At 36.7% G+C, this 19,023-nt stretch overlaps 1 protein-coding gene across 3 annotated transcripts in view; it reads right to left on the bottom strand.

Annotated features, from left to right (window-relative positions):
• LOC132787191 (furin-like protease 1) overlaps window positions 1-19,023 on the bottom strand; it is a 161,273-nt gene that overhangs the window by 81,371 nt on the left and 60,879 nt on the right. For all 3 annotated transcript variants that reach the window (XM_060794110.1, XM_060794111.1, XM_060794112.1), the window contains one exon: window positions 7,395-7,420. The gene's annotated coding sequence lies outside the window, so the exon portion shown is untranslated. The remainder of the gene's footprint in view (window positions 1-7,394; window positions 7,421-19,023) is intronic.

The following is a 19,023-nucleotide window of genomic DNA, read 5'->3' as shown; positions in this document are numbered from 1 at the left end:
GAGTACATTTCTCATTTGAATGCGAGCCAATTTGTGCTGTGTCACTACTTAACTCTCTTCTAATTACAGGTCGAAATTGCGGCGAAAATATATTGCGGAACACGCAACACATCGGCAACATCGGCTGCCACACAAAGTGCTACAACAGCAGGGACACGAGACCCAATTTCAAACACACACAGACAGAGAGAGAAAGAGAGAGAGAGACAGAGACAGACATATATAAAGTGATAAGCAGCCGCAGGGTGGACGGCAATGTCGTTGTCTGTCTGGCATGCAAATAAAATTGCGTATACGCCATGTGTGCTGCCAGAGGTCTACGTTTATTTGCAGCTTTGTGTGTGTGGGTGTTTGTGGCTGTCGCCGTTTGCTTAAGTGTGCGTGCGCACGCTTCTGTATATATGTGTGTGTTTGGGCTTGTGTTTGCATACTTTTCGGCGATAATACACAAGAAATTGTATCTGGCAAAATTGTTTTTTAAAATGTTGCGTGCCTGGCGGCAGCAAAACCATGCGAAAACCAAAGTAAAAATTTATACGCGATGGTAATAAAAATGCAATATAATTCCGATATAAACGTTTCAATGCGCGACACGCTGCGGGGTCGAGCTGAGCGGAGAGATGAAGGTAATCGCAAAGTTTGGATTGCAGTAAGCTGTGCCGCAGGGGTTCGGGTTAGAAAGGAAATAAGCGTATTCGCAACAAATTTCTACTGAAAACGGATGCTTTGATTCTAACGAATCTGCAAAACATTTGATGCTGGCCAATATTTGTTATGAAATAGCAAACAAAAAAAAATGTATGCCATTTATATTTATGTGCACAAAAGCAGCATGTAAATTTGTGCAAATGAAATATTTGGTTAATCTAATCAAAATAATAAGGATAGACATTATGATGTTCTCTGTTTTGCTGTCTCTTTTATAAAAATTCAAAATCAATTTGAATAAATTGGAAACTCCCACATTAAAAACACTTATTTATAAGCAAATTCTAATTTATAAATAATTCAAATTTATGCAAATAAGAAAGCGTTCACTAAAAAATACAACATATTTACCTTTCTACATTATTTTATCCTTCTACATGTAATATTTTAACAAGTTATTGTTTGTGTGTTCGTACTAAATAATGCAGCAAAATATAAAGATTCTCTCCACTCAAAAACTTCAATTCAAATTTCGGGAAATACGAACTTCAGATTAATCTAATTTGTCAGCTTCTTCTTTAATTTGAGACCTTGTGAAGTGCAGTGAATTTTAACGTGCTATCTTATTGCCTTTTCTCCCTATTCTCTATATAAAACGTTTATGAGTCAAGCTGCATATGCTCGTTGCTGATAAACTTGAACGACCTCTGAAGTTTCAGAGTTCTTTTCATATTTTGCGGCAGTAAAAAAGCCACGCAAAACTTCGCATCGACATCGTTAAAATATTTGCGTTAAGAATATTAACTGACTGCCTCTTAATGCAGGCAGCACAAACACCCACGCCCACACCCAAAACACACAGACAGAGAGTGCGTGTGTGATGACAAGCTGTTATTAATTTATTTTTATGCTTAATAACAAGCGACTCGACTCGACTCGACACAACGCGTTCAGCTGGCGCCAATGTGATAACCATAACAATATCGTCAATGGGGTTGTAAATTATGAAAAATAACTTCGTTTTTTTTTGAGGCATCTCACCCACACAGTAAAGTAAATATTCCATAAATTCAAACAACGCCTGAACTTTACTCGATGTTAAAGAAAACGCCGTAAACAGCAATTAAAGCTCATTGGCCCAATGCGGTTGACGTGTGTGTGCCAAATAAAGATGGTGTGGAAAGCGGATTAATGATTAACCGATCCGCATTTTCCCACAGACATTTTGCACATTTTCCTCAGCTCGAATTGTGCGCTCATTTACGAATTGCGGTTGTTTAATTAATAGCAAGCTGATTAATTAGTATTTGTGGCAAGAAATCCTCTGACGTCTGCCTTCATACAAATGTGCAGTAATCCATTAAATTATTGCGGACACTGTTCAAAGGGTTCCATTACAAATTTGCTATTGATTGAATTAGTCAAATGACAACAGCAACATTTAGCCTTTACGTTTGCCAACAAACCACAAGCGCAATATTCGCGCATGTGTTGATATTTGCGAATAGCATTTCAACGTCAATATTGATGTTGAATCCACAATACTAGACTAGATCTGCAAAAACTAGGTTAACTAATACCCTTCTAAAGCAGTTAATATAAAAGTGATAATCAATATATAGTAAGAAAATGTTACACATTACGGAAGATGAAGTCGCACGACTGCGAGATACCCGCTACCCATTTTTAATAAAAGCAATACTGAAAAAATACTTAAATATACCTTAAACTTTGTAATGTAATAATATAATATTTTTTAAATATACCGAATTAATATACAAAAATACTCTAAGATTTCTTTCTGCCTGTTACATTCATTTGGTGGGCGCACAAAGATAAAATACCTTTTTACCATGTATCTAAATATTTTGCAACTTATCGTAAAGGCTTTCTTTCCACATTTATTAAATTGCTACTTATTGTTCGATAGGTTGAAAGGCATTCGCTGTAATTAAGTAATTGGTAACAGGAAATATTTGCAAAATAACTTATATTTTACTTCGACTTAGAAATTGTATCTCAATACACGTTTGTGGTGGCTAAAAAGGAAAATAATTTCATTTATGGGAGTGCCATGCACAAGTAAACAAATTTCTCATTTATTTTAATTAATTTATCGCAGCCGAGCAGCACCAAAAAATCAATAAACGGACATCAGACGTACCCAACAACTACCCTCAAACTACAGCAACTACCACTAAACCATAACTAGCATCGGTGCCATCACTTAATTAGACTGATACGGACCTGCAGAGGAATTGCCTTAAAATTCGAAATATTTGCCAGTAACTGTCTGGCATTCAGAAATGCCAAGCTGCAAATAACGAGGAATTTTTGATAAATAAATGCTGAATCAAAAAGATACCCTCTTCCTATTATCAGAATATTTCTAGCATATGCAGACTTTCATCTATCATAAAAGAGGGTATTGAAATATTTTGGCAATACGCAAAGTAGAAAAAAAATATATTAAAACAATTTCATTGTATTCATTCCATCTATTCATAACCATATTTGTGAGGTGCGGACTTGGGGAAATTGTTTTTGGAGACCCAAACTGAACCCAACCGCATCCTCAACCTCTGTATGTCTGAAAAATGTCAACGATGCAAATTGGAAAAGTGTTGGATAACCTCTGAGCTAAATTCGAGTCCAGGCATATATATTTTCTCGTATGTGTATCGGGCAGAATGGTAGCATTTGAATGAAATGCAAATGAAATGTGAAACTGATAAATTTTCAATTAAATTGCTGCTTGTTACACAAAAGCCAAGTCAAGTGGCAAGCCCGGCAAGACAGACAGAAGGGTTCAGCTGGCGTGCCGAGTCAAATACGGACATCCGTTCATATTGATCATTCAATTACGAAATTAAATTCTGCAATTGGCAAAATCCAGTAACATAACGTCAAAAAAAAAAAAGTGGAAACTTCATATTCAAAAACTAATTCAAAAGATGCTTTTGTAGATGAATATTTTCCTGCTAAATGCTAATCTGAAGAAGTTTGAAATCCTGCATCCAATGAAATGAATTTAAGACAATGTCATCAGAGTAGGTGACTCCAGTTTCTTTATTGAACCTTCACAGAAAAGCCATAAAGTTTATGCCAGAAGACAAATTCGTAAATTTGGATCAAAATTCTACAGTCATTCTATATTGAAATTCAAGGAAATATTCTTATTTAAAGGATGCACACCAAAATAATTGCGTTGCCAAAATAATTATCTCTAAATTTATATAAATTTTATATAGTTTCTTCAATTAAAATGAAGCATACACAAACTAAATTCAATTATTTTGCTTCTAATAAATGTTCAATATTCTTATAAAACTTCAGACAACAAATTGCAGTTCTCAACATTTATGGTTTCTTATATAAATTATAAATTGTTGCGTACTTAGTTTATGTGCCTCTTGATAAACATAAACATAACATAACTACGAACATTCTAACGAGCAGCCTAAAAGTAGGCCATACAAATTGTACCCCAAACGTAGCCAAAAACCGTATTTATGTATCATGTTTGGATTCATTTTAGAATCGAATCCGAAATGAGTTCTAATTTATCGCACGGTTGACAGCGTTTAATTAGCAACCTGCCCGATAACTAACCGCTTTACCCTTTGCACCTTTTCGACTTTCCCGCTGGCTATCAATTTTGATTGGAAACTATAAAGCGCACAAATTTGAAAAGTCAATCATGCAACCAGAGAGAGAGAAAGAGAAACACAAGGTGCGAATAGGAGAAGGGAATGAGAAAGATTCCGAAACTAATTTATGATAAATTCAGTTACCTTTCGTTTCCCTTTTACAGATTCTCTGGCTCCTCCCTTCCACGTTCCACGCGTCGCTCAATTGTGCGTAAAAATTATAAAATTTAATCAACGCATGGAAATTGAACCGCAAAAAGGGGTTGCACAGCAACAGGTTGAATGAGTGAAGGTGGGGGAGAGACATCGACTGCGGACTGCTGTTGGTTACCTTTTTATGTAAATTGAATAGCAACACCTTTAAAGTGTCGGAGGAGTGAGAACGAGAGAGGGAGATAGAGAGAGAGAGAAGCTACTGCGGCAGGTGCCAGTTGACAACGTGCAACCCAACGGCAGCAATTTAATTGTCAATTGTGACCAGTACTTAAATGGGTATCTATCCATAAAGCACCCTTGATTGAGGGCCGTACCACAGCCATGTCATCTCCCTCCCCCCTCCCACCATCATTCACCACACAAACAAAGCTCCCTCCCCGCCAAAGCAAATCACATCAATTTATGCATGGTTGCGTCAAAATTTCAAGTCACACATACGACATGGGGGGCGTGAAACATGTTAGCAATGATTATAGGCGTGTGTGGAGAGAGTAATGTACACAAAGTTTAAATCAATTGAATTAACAGCAGCACACACTGAGCATGCAGAAGAGGGCCATCAAAAGAAGGAATATCAAAAGAAGGCCCATCAGAATTAGGCAAAAGATTTACATCAAATGGTGATTATATTTCGTAAGGTGGAAACATTGGGCGCAATGAGCAGGTAACTTAATTATGACAACTGGTCACTACTTTATGAATTCAGCTTGAATAATCAGAAACGTAAAAATGTTTTGGTATCGAAAAGAAAATATTCTACAAATATTGTGAATACTAACACTTACAGAAGAACATCGGTTTGTGTATTTGCAATTCACGGTTTAAGATTCTTAAATTGAATTCGCAAAATCTAGCCAAGGCTGTGTTTCATATTTTTTAAACGCATTGTAACTGTTATATTAAATATCAATGCTTATACACAATTGTATACCTTAATTTCTTAAACTTACGGTCTTGTTAAGAGTGTGCCCATACGTAAAAAAAATCGGTATTTATTAGCTGGTTTTACAATATATTATATTGAATGATAAGGTATCATGATATGTACCAAGTGATTATTGCTGATCCGTATTACTTCCTGAATGCACCTATTGCTTACTTTAAAATCGCACATCTACCTCAAATAAACTCTACCTATCTAACTATTGATTAAGCTAGCAGCATTCACAGTTGGCCGGTAGTCGGTTGTTAATAAAAGTAGGCAAACAAAGTCTGCTTAAACCTTGTTCGCAATCAAGAATGTGAATCAGCAAAAAAGTGTTCATGTTCATCGTCTAATCGAATAAGCAAATACCTAAACGTTGCATTCGAAACTCAGAATTTACCATGAACGCAGTTCAAACGCACACACACACACACCCGCGTATATCGAAGAGGGGGATCTACATATCAATGTTATCGTGCACACAAACGCATTAATTACTTGCTTCAATGCGAAACACAAACTGTGCACCTCTATACACAGCACTTAAAGTGCTGGTTGCTGGTGTGCATGTGCGTGTGTGTGTGCAAAAGTGCTTGTAAGAGCTGTTCGATTGCAGCGAGGAGGGAACTGAGGAGGGGAGGTATAGGAATTAACGCTGACAGAGCTGCCACTTGCAACGCTGTTGGTGGCAAACAAGTGACGCAGCTATCGAGTGTCTCTTACGTTCACCTGCTGCTATTGCCAAGCCACTCACCTACAGAACCAACACCAACACCCAACGCATCCGTCTCCCCTCCTCACTCCACGGCACCCTTTGCATAATTGCCGCAAAACAAAGGCGGAATTTGATGCGGCCCGCAAAAGTATGCTATGAAATATGCGCGTTACGCGATTCAACGTGCAGCAGGTAAATCCAATCTCATTCCCTCTTTCTATGCTTTTTTGTTGCTATTTAGTGGTGCTTAATTGAGAGCTGTGACCAGCTATTAGAGCAGTTAATTAAGCTTTGGCGAAATGACATTACCTCTTAAACAACCCAAAATTGATTAATCGATTTAGTTTTTTCATAGGAAACCAAAAATCCAATCAAATTGCATCAAAAATTGGTTGCTAATTCAATTAGCAAAATTCACGGTGTTTAATAAACGAACAGCCAAATGAGCTGCGATCCAAAGCAAAGCAATCAATCATGTTTAAATAGCGTTGATTCGTTTTCCCCAAATATCTAATATTAAATGAATTTTTAACACTGCTTTAAAGATGCATGCTCTATGAATTTTACTTTCAACTGGCTATGAAAACTGTTCAAGTTTGAGCATTGAATTGCATTAAGAAATGAAAATGTCAGTAATAAGGGTATTCGGCAAAAAAAGATGTAGAACATTTTCTGCCAACATGGCAGAAAAATTCGATATTATACTTCGCATTGCACTTGATACAGCGTTTTCTTCGCCTGCGGTTGCTGCAGCAAGCAGACGCAGGCTGCAAGCAAGGTTAGGCATGCTGTGGCATGCTTCATTGGGCAGCCAAATTTAGTGGCAGGCAGCTGCAATTAGACGGAAAAACGTTGCATATTCGTTGGCATTAAATTTCGTGTGCAATTAAAACAGTTGGACCAAGAAATAGTTGGCGCTGCCTCCACACGAGAAGTGAAAGGCAGAAAGGAGATGGCGCGATTTGAGACACGTTAATGAGTTTGGGACTTGCTTAATGGCACAAAAAGTTTTCGCCGTTTTCCATGACATTTGCTTAGTCTAGGCATAAAAATCACGTCTCTTTATGGGGCATAAAATGCAGGCAAAAAGAAAAGAGTTGAAAATCTCTATAAAAATGAATTACCTAAAGCGAAATGAAATGAATTAAATAAAAACAATTTGTCACAAAACAGAAACACTTTCAATTAGTCAGTCACACATTCTTAAGACTAAATTGATGAACAAATTTGTCGCACTTACCCAAAACAATTTTAATTAATTCGGTTCTGAAATGCATAAAGAGAAAGAGAAAAGTTCATTAAAAATTTACTCGTCATGTTAAAAATGCATAATATGAACAATTTTCACGCACACACACACACGCAAAGAAAACATATTTGTCTCAGTCATTAAATTCTGCACTCTCTGCTGCTGCCTCAACAAAGTGAAAAACAACTTAACATTTTAAGTACATTTTTTTATGCATTTTTTAAGAGCATAATTACGAAACTGTTTTGCAGGGGAAGAGCACGTAAAACCAACAGACAACTGGGTAAATGGTAAATGGTCGACCCCCAAAAATGGGCAACCATTTTATGGCTAATGGCAGTCGAATGGCACGTAAAACGGGACAGCCTCTCCTCCCTTCCTCCCCTGTCCATACTCCATGGTGAAATATGCCGCCCCCCCATAAAGTAACAAAAAGTATCCCAATATCCGCGTATCTATGGCAAATGGCGTACATATTAAAAATGACAACAAGACAAAGCCAAAGGACACGAAAAAGCTGAAACAAAAAGAAGGATATATTGATTGTGTCCTGTGACGAACTTTTGATACTCTTTCAAAAACAGTTCAACAGTCAAACAGTTATAGGAAAAGGAAATTTTAATGAACCAAAATAAATAATTTAAAACAATTTGTTAAGAATGTAAAATTCATAATTCAATAATAAAAAACAATTCTAATCATTTCAAAAAACACAGGCTAGAAATTATAATTCATTCTACTCGAGAGTTTTGTTTTATCCCCAACTCACTTCACTTTTCTCTTTGATTAAAAACCAATATTCCAAAAATAGATCGTAAAAGTGTCGTAGCCAATAACATTGACTTTAGAGTATTTAAATAGGACACTCGAAAAAGCGCTGACAATCAAAGTGAAATTCATCAATGACAACGTGAAGGATGCATTGGATATGATGCTGATCTGCCATGTAGTCTCCATCGACACAACAGCGCGATGGTTGAATGATGCCAAAGTGAGAGCGCGAAAAAAAAAACTGAAAAGTGTCGCTACCTTTTTGTTATTGACAGATTATCCATTAATGCGAAAAAAGAGGATGAGGAAGGATGAGAGAATGTAAGCGCAAGTACAGGATATGGCAACTGTCGTAATCGATGCTATTCATAGTCAGCTTCAGGTACAATTTTTTGTTGTTGGATATAATTGATTATACACGTTTGTGTGAAACATTACTTGTTCTTTTTTTTTCGAGGCATCATTCAAATGAATATTTTTAAATATATCAGAAATAGTGGAGGCTGACAATTCTCTGCCCAATTTCATCAACTCAAGTTGAATAATCAATTTATGATTTATGTAATTAAATGGAAACCCATTCGAGTTAATTAATTATGCAAAGAACACAAATCATGTAATGCTCAAAATGCATTTAACTCGCGGGCAGCTTAATTGAAAGTCAAAGATAATTTGAAATCGGGAACTAAATGCAATAATGCAGACCAAAATATATCTATTCGTCTTTTATTAACAAACGCAGCCCACAACCCCAAAATTGCTGCCCTGGTCAAAAGGGCTTTCAGAGTTGTTCTCAAAGTGCTTGTGGCGAGTTGCCGCTTTGAATTATTATTGGCAAGGTGATGCAGCCAGCAAGCGGATAGCTAATCGGGCGGGCAATGCTCCTTTTTTTGTGCAGCATGGAAAGATGGGGAAAAGTTAATTGGCCCTCGGCCAAAATGAGCTCAATTTAAAGTTGGCCAACTGCATAGTGCAAATCATAAATTCCAAAGGCTTTAGCCCGACGCGAACAAAAGGATTGCGGGCAATGCTACCTCTAAAAAGGTTATTCACTTGCAGCTGATGCTGCGGATGAGCAGGTGGAAGGCGCTCTTGTCTTGAGATAAACCACCAGACTTAAAATAGGCCTATTTATATTCCACCCACTACACCGCCACCGCCCATTCATTGCGCTCAATTTGAATTGCCTTAATTTCGTTAAAGGCAATTCCATTTCCATATTCCGTATTTCGTACCGCGCCACCCACTGGGTTAAGCAATTTGGTCTGATGTTTGCGTTAATGTCACACATGCATCATAACCGCGGGGTGTATGTCACTCACCACAATTTCACTCCCTCTGGGGGGACAGGCTTTCAAATTGATGGGGGGGGGGAGAGCGAGTGAGAGAGTTGTGCAGGTCGGCGGCTAAGCGCTGGCTAATTATGCATGCAAATTCATTTAAATGCCATTGTTAAAATGATATTTGCCTCAAGGTTTTGTCATGCTGATAGCACAAATGCGTGCAAGCAGGTGGCAACTAAGCAAAGGAGAGATAAATATGTACATACAAGTGTCTGTGGTTTGTTCGCAAATGATAAAACTTAATGGATTGAGTAGAGAACACAAGCACATTTAGCAAAGTGTTTTGATTAGCTGCAAGGCAACTTGCTGAGGAATACCCTAACATTTTTCTAATTTTCCTATTCCTTGAACACTTTGGGCAATTATTTATAATTTCCTTTCTCATTATCACATTTCGGTGCTTCGAAAAAGTTTCTCCTTTTTGTTCATTTTCTATTTATCTACCGGGAGGTACATAAATTGATGAAAATTTGAACCCAAGGAGAGGCATTTTCGCATTTTATTCCCTTTTGTGGTACTTCTCAGAATCCTTAGACACGCGCTCACTTTCGCGAAATCCTTGGCTCATATTATTAATAAATTTTACAAAAAAAGCAAACAGAATAAAAAGGTATTCATGCAATAAATCTTCTAGTTATTGTTTCATGGCCAGCTTTCAGCCGAAATCCTTGACAATAAAAGGCTCAGTTTTGTGTTTCGTTTTTGGGAGAAACGCTCGAGGGGAGCTCAATTTCTTTCGTATGCCTTGTTTGTGAGCACACTTTAAACTTGCTCCTCAAGTACTTGGCCACTTGAAAATGTTTCAACATTTGCTCCAAAAAAGGTAACGAAGCATTAAATTGAAACCTCGAATGCCTAAAAAACCCCGCTCTCCCTCCCTCTGACCTACTCTATAAGGTTCTTTCTACCAACAAAACACAAAAAAAAAGTTACCTTAGCTTAAGCTTCGCTTGTTTTTGCTGTATTATTTGCTTAAACTTTTGCTAAAGCATTATTATTATTTATTTTTGTTGGCATTGTTGTTGCCCCTCTGTTAGGGAGCTGCGGCCTTTAAATGTGGCACAGGTAAAACCGGTGCGAACAACTTTAGTGAAATATACCATTTATAAAAAAAAATACCATTATGACGGTCATGAAAATGTCCTTCATGCTTTACAGTACGCTTATTACAAAGCACTGTTGAAATTTTAGTCTGTGTTGCCCTCTGACTTAGCGTAATTATTACAGGATATTCTCCATGAAATAAGTTACAATTTGCCAAAGTTGAAACTTGATTTTTCCGAGTCAAAAGAACTTTTTGCCAGAGTAGGAGTATTATTTTCCAAAATCCTGCTGACAGACAGCATCTCTTTCTCATATTTAAATAAATATTTATGCTTTAATTGAGCACTTGAAATGCAACACCAGAGGCTGTGAGGATGCTCCGAAAACCAAAGGATGGCCCGTGTCTTGTGGCCCAGAGAGCAACCAATGACAAAATCGACAGCGGCAAAGCCACAAGCAATTATGCTGGGTTTTCTAGCTTCGCATCGCATCGCATCGCATCTCGACCAGCACAAATAGGTTGTATAAATAATTATTTACTGTTGCCTAATTTCCAGAGGAAAAGCGCAAAAGCCACAACAAACCATTTGCCTACAACTTGATTTTGAATCCCTTCCAACCCAACCAACTGAACAAATCCGCCTTAGACCGAGTTTCAGTTTGAGTTTGAGTTTGAGGCAACGAAGAGCTTTATTAAATCTGTTTACAGTGCTTAGTTTCGACAGTGGACGACCACATTGACCAACGAACCCGAAACTGCAGCTGCCACTGCCATCCTCCAAAAAATAATAATAATAGTTATAATTAACTATCACAGACAGAGAGTGGGAGCGAGATGCCACTATGAAGCGAGCTAGAGAGAGACAACAATATCCAATGCCACAAAATAGTTGCAGACCAAGGCAAAAGTTGGTTGAGCGAAAGGTTCCATTGTAGCTCGTGGGTGTTTCCAGATCCTACAACCAAATAGGACTAGGGTGTCACTGACTAGGAAATACCCTGGCGCATTTTCAATTCCTAATATCAATACCTAATATAAATTAATAAAAATATTTGGTGAACCTCTTCAATTCATTCTTTTTGATCGTATAATGGCAAGCTGACAACTTCATCTTGAGCTGCCAACTAAATTAAACTATCAAATGAGTGTTTAAACTATTGAAATGGGTTATTAAGAATTCCTTAAACACCAAATAATTATTTTATACAACGCTTCCCAGCCTATTAATGGGTATCAGCTACCAACTTGAGCGTGTTTCTTAAATGTGACTTAATTAGCTGCTGTCGTTGAGGTTTTTGCAAGACAGATGAGCAAATTTGATGTTGTTTGCTTAGACAAGTATTTGAGCAAATCTTCAGCATTTACAATATTAAATTAAATCTTAAGGCAGTTCTCCTTTTTGCATATTTTTTGTTGGCATTAATTTGGCATCATCTTTCTCAAAATCGAAAATCTCTAATTGAAGCGGCGCTATCGAAAAAGTTGACTAAACAACTTGTTCATTAGTCTAAGACAGTGCCGGACACGTAATCCTCTCTGTAACAGACTCGGTGAGAACTGTTTGCAAAGTTCAATTAAATGCAGCCTAGCAAGCGATATGTGTGGCAACTTGCATATGCCATATGGCATGTGGAATGTGGCATGCAGCAAATGCAGAGCAGAGCAGAGAAGCCAAGAGGCGAATCATAGACAGGCATAACTACTCGCAGTCAACTTAAATTTGATTATGTGCGCAGCAAACGCAACCTCAAAACGAGACGATGTGACATCAAACGTGTGCACTCACACATACAATCACACGCACACACATACACACTCTGGCACACACGAGCATGGAAATATGTTGACGGCAAGCTCAAATTGATGCTGCATAGTTACAGGCGCAGCGGCAACAGCAGCCACATCAGCTGCCAAGGCAATTTTCTTGCATTTTATGCAAACAAACCAACTAAACGAAGAGTTACGTCCAAGGTCCTGCGTTCTGCGTCCTGCATTGCCCCCTTAACCCTTTAACGTAACCGAGAGTTAAATGTTTTCATTTTCATGCCTTCATGGCTTCTTCTACTGCAGTAGCTCGACCCCTTCCCTCGCCTCGTCTCCTCTGCCTTCGTGTTTATGACAGGCAGCGTAAACATACAAAATTTATTTAATTAAAATGCGTGTGTGTGTGGTTGTGCGAGTGCGTGTGTGGTACACTCGTTTTGGGGGCTATAATTGAATTGCAGGCAGTGTCGGAATGAGTAGACTAATGTGTGTCGTCTCTCCTTGTGGCATGCAGCAGCAAATGTCAGGTACTCGCGCCACAAATTATGCAATGCAAATTCCTTGCCATTTTTTTAATTAAAAACTTTCGTTTTTGTTATCATGCAAACAACTGACAGCGTCTACAGTAAGCGAAAAACAAAAAAAAAAAACATAAAAACAGATTCACACATAGTAATGATATGCAGTAAAATAGAAGAGTAAAAACGGAAGCATTTAAACGCAATTTAAGAACTCACCCACAAACACAATGCAGACAATTTTATGTTATGCTGCTAGCTGTCAATTAAAAAATTGTTATTGCTGCATTTAAATGCAAACGATAACACAAATGACACATTTCAATGGCAATGCAATGACAATATCAATTACAAGCATATACACTCTTTGCATGCATAACATATACATATATGTACATATATTTCATGCGGCGTCGCTTGGAATTTAATTAGTATTTACATGGAAACAAATACGAGCGACTAGTCAAAGTGATTGACAATTGAAAGCTATGCAGCACAAGGTAAAGAGTGCTAAGCCAACAGTTACGTGCTCATGTCTACACTAAAACACTTCAGATGTTTACAACCAAAAGTTATGCGCATCTAAAGAAAATTGCGTGCTTTGAGTAATGCTTCAGGGAAGCAAATTGTTTAAGCAAATTAAAGACCTGCACTTAAACAATAAGAGGAAAATACAAAATAAATATGTAAATAATCGTATATGACGTGGAGCAGACAATTAATATGAGAAGCTTTACAGACCAAGCGTGGCTTGATTATTTTCGAAAGAGGCAATAAATAAAGAATAAGAGAATTTACTATGAAAACAATTAAGTATGGAAAACTATAATAACCATTTCTCTCCTATATACATACATATACATATCTGTTTCATAAGATTGCATATTACTAAAATAGAATTTGTAGTTCTTCGCTATCTTAATTTAAGCACAAAGTAATACAATTTCTAGTGTCGTTTGATTAGCGTTGTTACTAAAGAAATATATTCCTTCATTCGAATATAGCAGGAGAACTCTGATCATGCATTGTAAATACATGCATTAGCATTATATATCTACATAATAATGTAATTAACATAATACTAAGCATATATGGAAGTGTATTATACTGCAAATATATGAGCACTTACAAGATTGATTAAAAAACAACTGTTACGTTAACTTAAATTGTTAATAAAGCAAGATAAGAACTGCTAAAAATTTCACATTATTAAAGATGCAAAATTCGTTTAACTAACATGTTTTTATTTTAAATACAAAAGTTATACAATTATTTCAAATACTCTAATTGAATTGCATTGTTTTCTGCACATTTCCAAGCATGCTAAAAAAAAATCTAAAAATCCATTCCTCAAATCACATAAAAGACTATCAGGTATAAAATTCAGAAATATACGAATCCTCAGCATTTATTAAAGCTTCTTCTCCATGTTTTGCTATACATGCAGGCCAAGACCCTGGGCAGCCTAACCAAATAAAGGCGAACTGGTCAAAAGAACAAAGTGGGGGCGGGCAGCTGTGGGCGTGGTCCAGCCGTTTAGGCAAACAAAACACTAGAGCCGCTTGTATAAAGAATTTCAATTTGTGCGGCATTCCATTGTCTAGCTTGCTTGCTTGCCATGCTCCAGCTTCACTCTTAATGCTTTCTTTCTCTGGCGTAGCATGTGCAAAAATATTGTTGCATACATTTAGGTGTTGCAAGCACGTACGCGTGCAGCAACGCCCCCGCCTCTAACACAGAAAACAGAAAACAGCAAATGAGAGAGAAAGACAAGGAAGTGCAACTGCAGCTGAAGTCCTGCAGATTAATGCCGAGTCACGCAACTGCTGGCCAAACTGGCAAACCGGAGAGAAAAGCATCACACACACAGCTCGACGCATGATGTGTATTTTTATTTAATTTGCAGTCGGGCGGCTGCTCAAATGGCTTCGTTGAATTCACATTTTTCAGCAGAACTATAAGTCTTTGTTAAGTTTGCATATTAAAAGAACAGATTGCATTTTAACAGTTTCTCATTCATTTTGAAAATCAGGGTATTTGCGTGTCCAACACATTTCTCAATTTTTCCACTATTTATCTTCTCTCTTCTTTCGCTATGTTTTATGTGCAACACGCGTGACGTCGCTGTCACGATAAAAGACACCGAGAGTAAGACAAATTGCTACAGGATAAGAATGAAATCATTAATTGCTCTGCGATTTGCTCATTACGTGCCGGGCCTTATGGAGCATGAATGTTAATAATTGCAAGGAACCAGAAGCCAACTCAACTCCCTATGAAGGATTCATAAATATTGATGTAGTCAATGCGAGGAGCTAGAAAATGGTCATCACTTGCTCGTTAGCTTAGTGTGAAAATTTCAAATATAAGTGTGTTTCTTTGTGCGTGTGCGTGTGTGTGTGAGTGAATAATAGTGTGTTTAAAGCTTTGCAGGTGAGTGCAGCATGTTTTCAAACTGCGCCAGCAGGTGAAGCTATTTGTGAGCGAACGAGACTGCAGTATAAAACCAGTTTTACGATGATTGTCCAGTTGGAAATAGGGTGTCCTAAAAGCAGTAACATTTTGAAGATTTAAGCTAAGCCATAACTCTTAATAAGCACATTTAGTAGACCACAGGAAATAAACTAACCGAAATTGTTGAAAGTCAAACCTATGTTGAAATATGCAAGTCTTAAAAAGAGTGTTAAATAAATGTGCAAATTAGAAGATGTAGCTGAATTTAGTATTTTATATTTAATTTTTACCATGTTTTGTATATACTCGTTAATAACTCTGATACCTCCTTGATAGCGAAGCTGTCAATTAGTTAAATGCTTTACGAATCCCGACCTTTTCGAAATTAAAAGCCAAGCACCCGGTATGCTCGACAATTTCATCACGCAGATAATAAGAGAGCAAGGCAGAAGGGATAAACAAAATTAAGTTCAAAGAAATAAGGTCAAAACTGATTTGCGCGCACTGACGGTAACGCGAGATGGGCTATGCAAGATAAAGGTAAATGTAAAAATATGACTAAGAGATAAGCATAAATCAGTGCACAGCGAAATTACGTGAACCGAGCAGCGTCCGTTGGCCAAGTTAACTGAGGCACGGCAACCGAGAGAGAGAGGACGAACATTAATGAGACTACTCAGCAGCATATTATGATCGATAAATGGAACGAGGGGCAAAAGAAAAAAAAAACAAATTGCAGCAACATTCGCTTTAATAAAATTGTGACAAATTTAAGAACGCGCAAACTACAGGAGAAATGAGAACATAATGTGCATGTCAGCGTTAGATAAGAGAAAGGGAGACGACGTTGCCACGAAACGGCATTAGCTTCAACATCAGAAAGACAGAAAAAACGAGGGAATGCGGTAAGTAGAATGGAATTGTTTGTTGCCTCGGGGCGACATGTCCAACAGAGAAATGAGTAAGTTATTCAATTATTTATGATTCTGCAGAGCGCAAAATGCTCGACTTACTCATTTTAATGCCACATCGCTGAGGCCTAATTGGAAATTATGGTCGGCGGCAAAGCAAGTTAAAGACAGGCGACACAACAATTCAACAATGGGCAACAAAATGTGCCGAGTTCTTAAATAAATAATCGCCTGCAAATGCGACATTAACCGGTATAAAACGTCTAAGAGTTGGCCCTTAAAAAATACATTTTAATAATATACCATCAGCACATACTCAGTATATTTATTTTGGTATATACTTTTTATTGTTTACTAGGCTTTAAATGAAGGCTTTTCAATAATATTCCAACAGTAAATTGTATAATCAGTATATTAACATTTAGTATATTTTTTTTAGTATTCAACTAAGTCGTTTTCATATGGGGTAAATAAACCTAAAAGTAAATAAATCTCACCTATCAATTTATATACTCAATGTGTATACATCTAGTATATTATATTCAGTATATTTAATTTAGTATTTAATTACAAATTTTAATCGGCCCTTAAAAATTACTTTTAAAAATATTTCACAAATATATACTCAGTATATATATTTGGTATATTTATTTTAGTAATAAACTAATGTATTTATTCTTCGACTACCCTTTCCTTGTAAATTACAGGGTATTAATGTGCATTAATGTGCGCATAAAAAATATCTTGATTAAATGTCGCATGCAGGCTAATTGAGTGCAAAATTTACAAGTTAATTGGTTTGAAAGTTCATAAATTTATTGTTGCCCATCATCTTCATACAGTGGACACTTGCTAAATATCTCTTCATCTCCCTCTTTTCGTCCCCCTCTTTGTGGACAAAACCACCATTGCTTCTTGTGGTTCCTTATGCCATTTACGATAGCTTTACTTAACATTTTCAGCTTGTCATGCGGTCAAGGTTCGCAGAGCAATAAAGGCTGTTCATAATTTAGCAGCTGAGTAAAGTCGAGACGAGTTGTGTGTGGATGGAAGCTGCTTGAGAGGATGCTTTGTTAGTTTGCTTGGTAGGTAGGTGGATGGGTGGGTGGATGTATGGCTGGCTTGGAGTGAAGTGGTTCAGCTGTCAAGTGTAGCGTAAAGTGCTTGCTAAGACCGCAGAGTGTTGAAGTGGGTTTGGGGTCAGCTGTGTGACATGTTATTGAAAAGGCAAATGCTTATGAATTATGCCATCGATTGAACTGTTCGAAGGACCCATGTTTCAACTTAAGATAAAATGCAGTAAAAATAGAAAAACAAACAAAACTTTGCCGTCGAGAAACACAAAAAGGTTTTCTATTTTCAGTCTGTTTATAGACATTTCCGATATCGGAAAAACAATTCAATTCAATTTGTTGACTGAACAGAATAACGGGAAGTATGCTTGCAAACGACGCCTCCCAAAAACCTGTGCAAATTGTGTTAATTTTTTCGCTCACCTCGCAAAACAAAGCACGACCATAAAAATATAATCCATCGTGGTCGGAATAAAAATGCTTCCAATAACTGAAAGTGGAGCGCGGAAGCCAGAGCAAAATATCATCGAACACATCACTGAATGACGAAGAAGATAAACAATGAACGTTTTTTTTTTTTTATATTGTGCCTGTGAACGGTAATAGAAATTGCGTTGAGAGATGACCAAGCTGGAGTCGAGGGCCCGAAACGCAATTTGTTAATGGAAATTCAATTGAATTGAAAAACTAAATAAATACCCGCACATTTTCCAGCTGCCACGCACACAGGTAAATAAATAAACGCCGAATGAGTCCATCAAATGAATAATGAAATATTGGATATACTCGATAGGGTGTGGCACAAAAAAAAATCACTCTCTTCTTGCTTACTCTATTTTAATTGGTATACGATGTAGCGAAATAAATAAAACAATAACTCTATCTGTATTACAGTAACTCAAATAGTCGACATTTATCAATTAAGTTTTTTTTTATGAAACCAAATATTCAAACAGCTGCGAATAGTTGCTATTTATTTTATTCATAATTGCTTGTGACACTAAAGGTGTTTCAAATGGATATCCACGGTTCGAATAACTTTAAAATAATATTACAAAAATGGGATTTTAGTTTATGCATCGCCAAACACTTGAATATTATCAACATATACAATATAGATTTCTGTTACACTGCAGAGAATTTATTTTATTTATAAATTTTTGTCAGCAAAAAATATTCTACATTGGTATCTTGTTTCATAGTTTAAAAACTGTATTAAATAATTTGATAATATACTTATAAATAAAAAAACAAATAATAGATATCCACGACCCATTTTAAAAGAGAACAAAACAGTGGGTAATTATCATTAAAATATATCAAATTAATATACCGAAAAATAATGAAATATAGTTTTGGCATATCCAATTTTTATGGGTCTGTTTGATATTTTCCATCCATTGAAGAATCAGTTGAAGCATTTATTAAACCAATGTCAATTCAATATTCAATGATTCAACACATAAAACCTCTTAGGACATTGTACACATAATGTAAAGCTCCAACACACATTCGTTAATATTCTAAAGTAAATAAATATACTTTTCACCACAAAAGACAAATAGCAATAACATCCACAACGGGAAATTTTGTGGTTGCCACTCAGTCAGTCGGGGAGTCAGTCAATCAATATAAAGAAAATATAAGGTGAAAGTAAAGAAAACTGCACAATTTGGAGTGCGACTTATTGATATTGTTGTTGCCACTATTGGACCAATAATTTTCAATAAGTTTTACTACA

Source organism: Drosophila nasuta, chromosome 2R (genome assembly GCF_023558535.2).
Source record: "Drosophila nasuta strain 15112-1781.00 chromosome 2R, ASM2355853v1, whole genome shotgun sequence".
NCBI lineage: Eukaryota > Metazoa > Arthropoda > Insecta > Diptera > Drosophilidae > Drosophila > Drosophila nasuta.
Note: the sequence above shows the minus strand (reverse complement) of the source record. Positions and strands in the feature narration are given on the sequence as shown.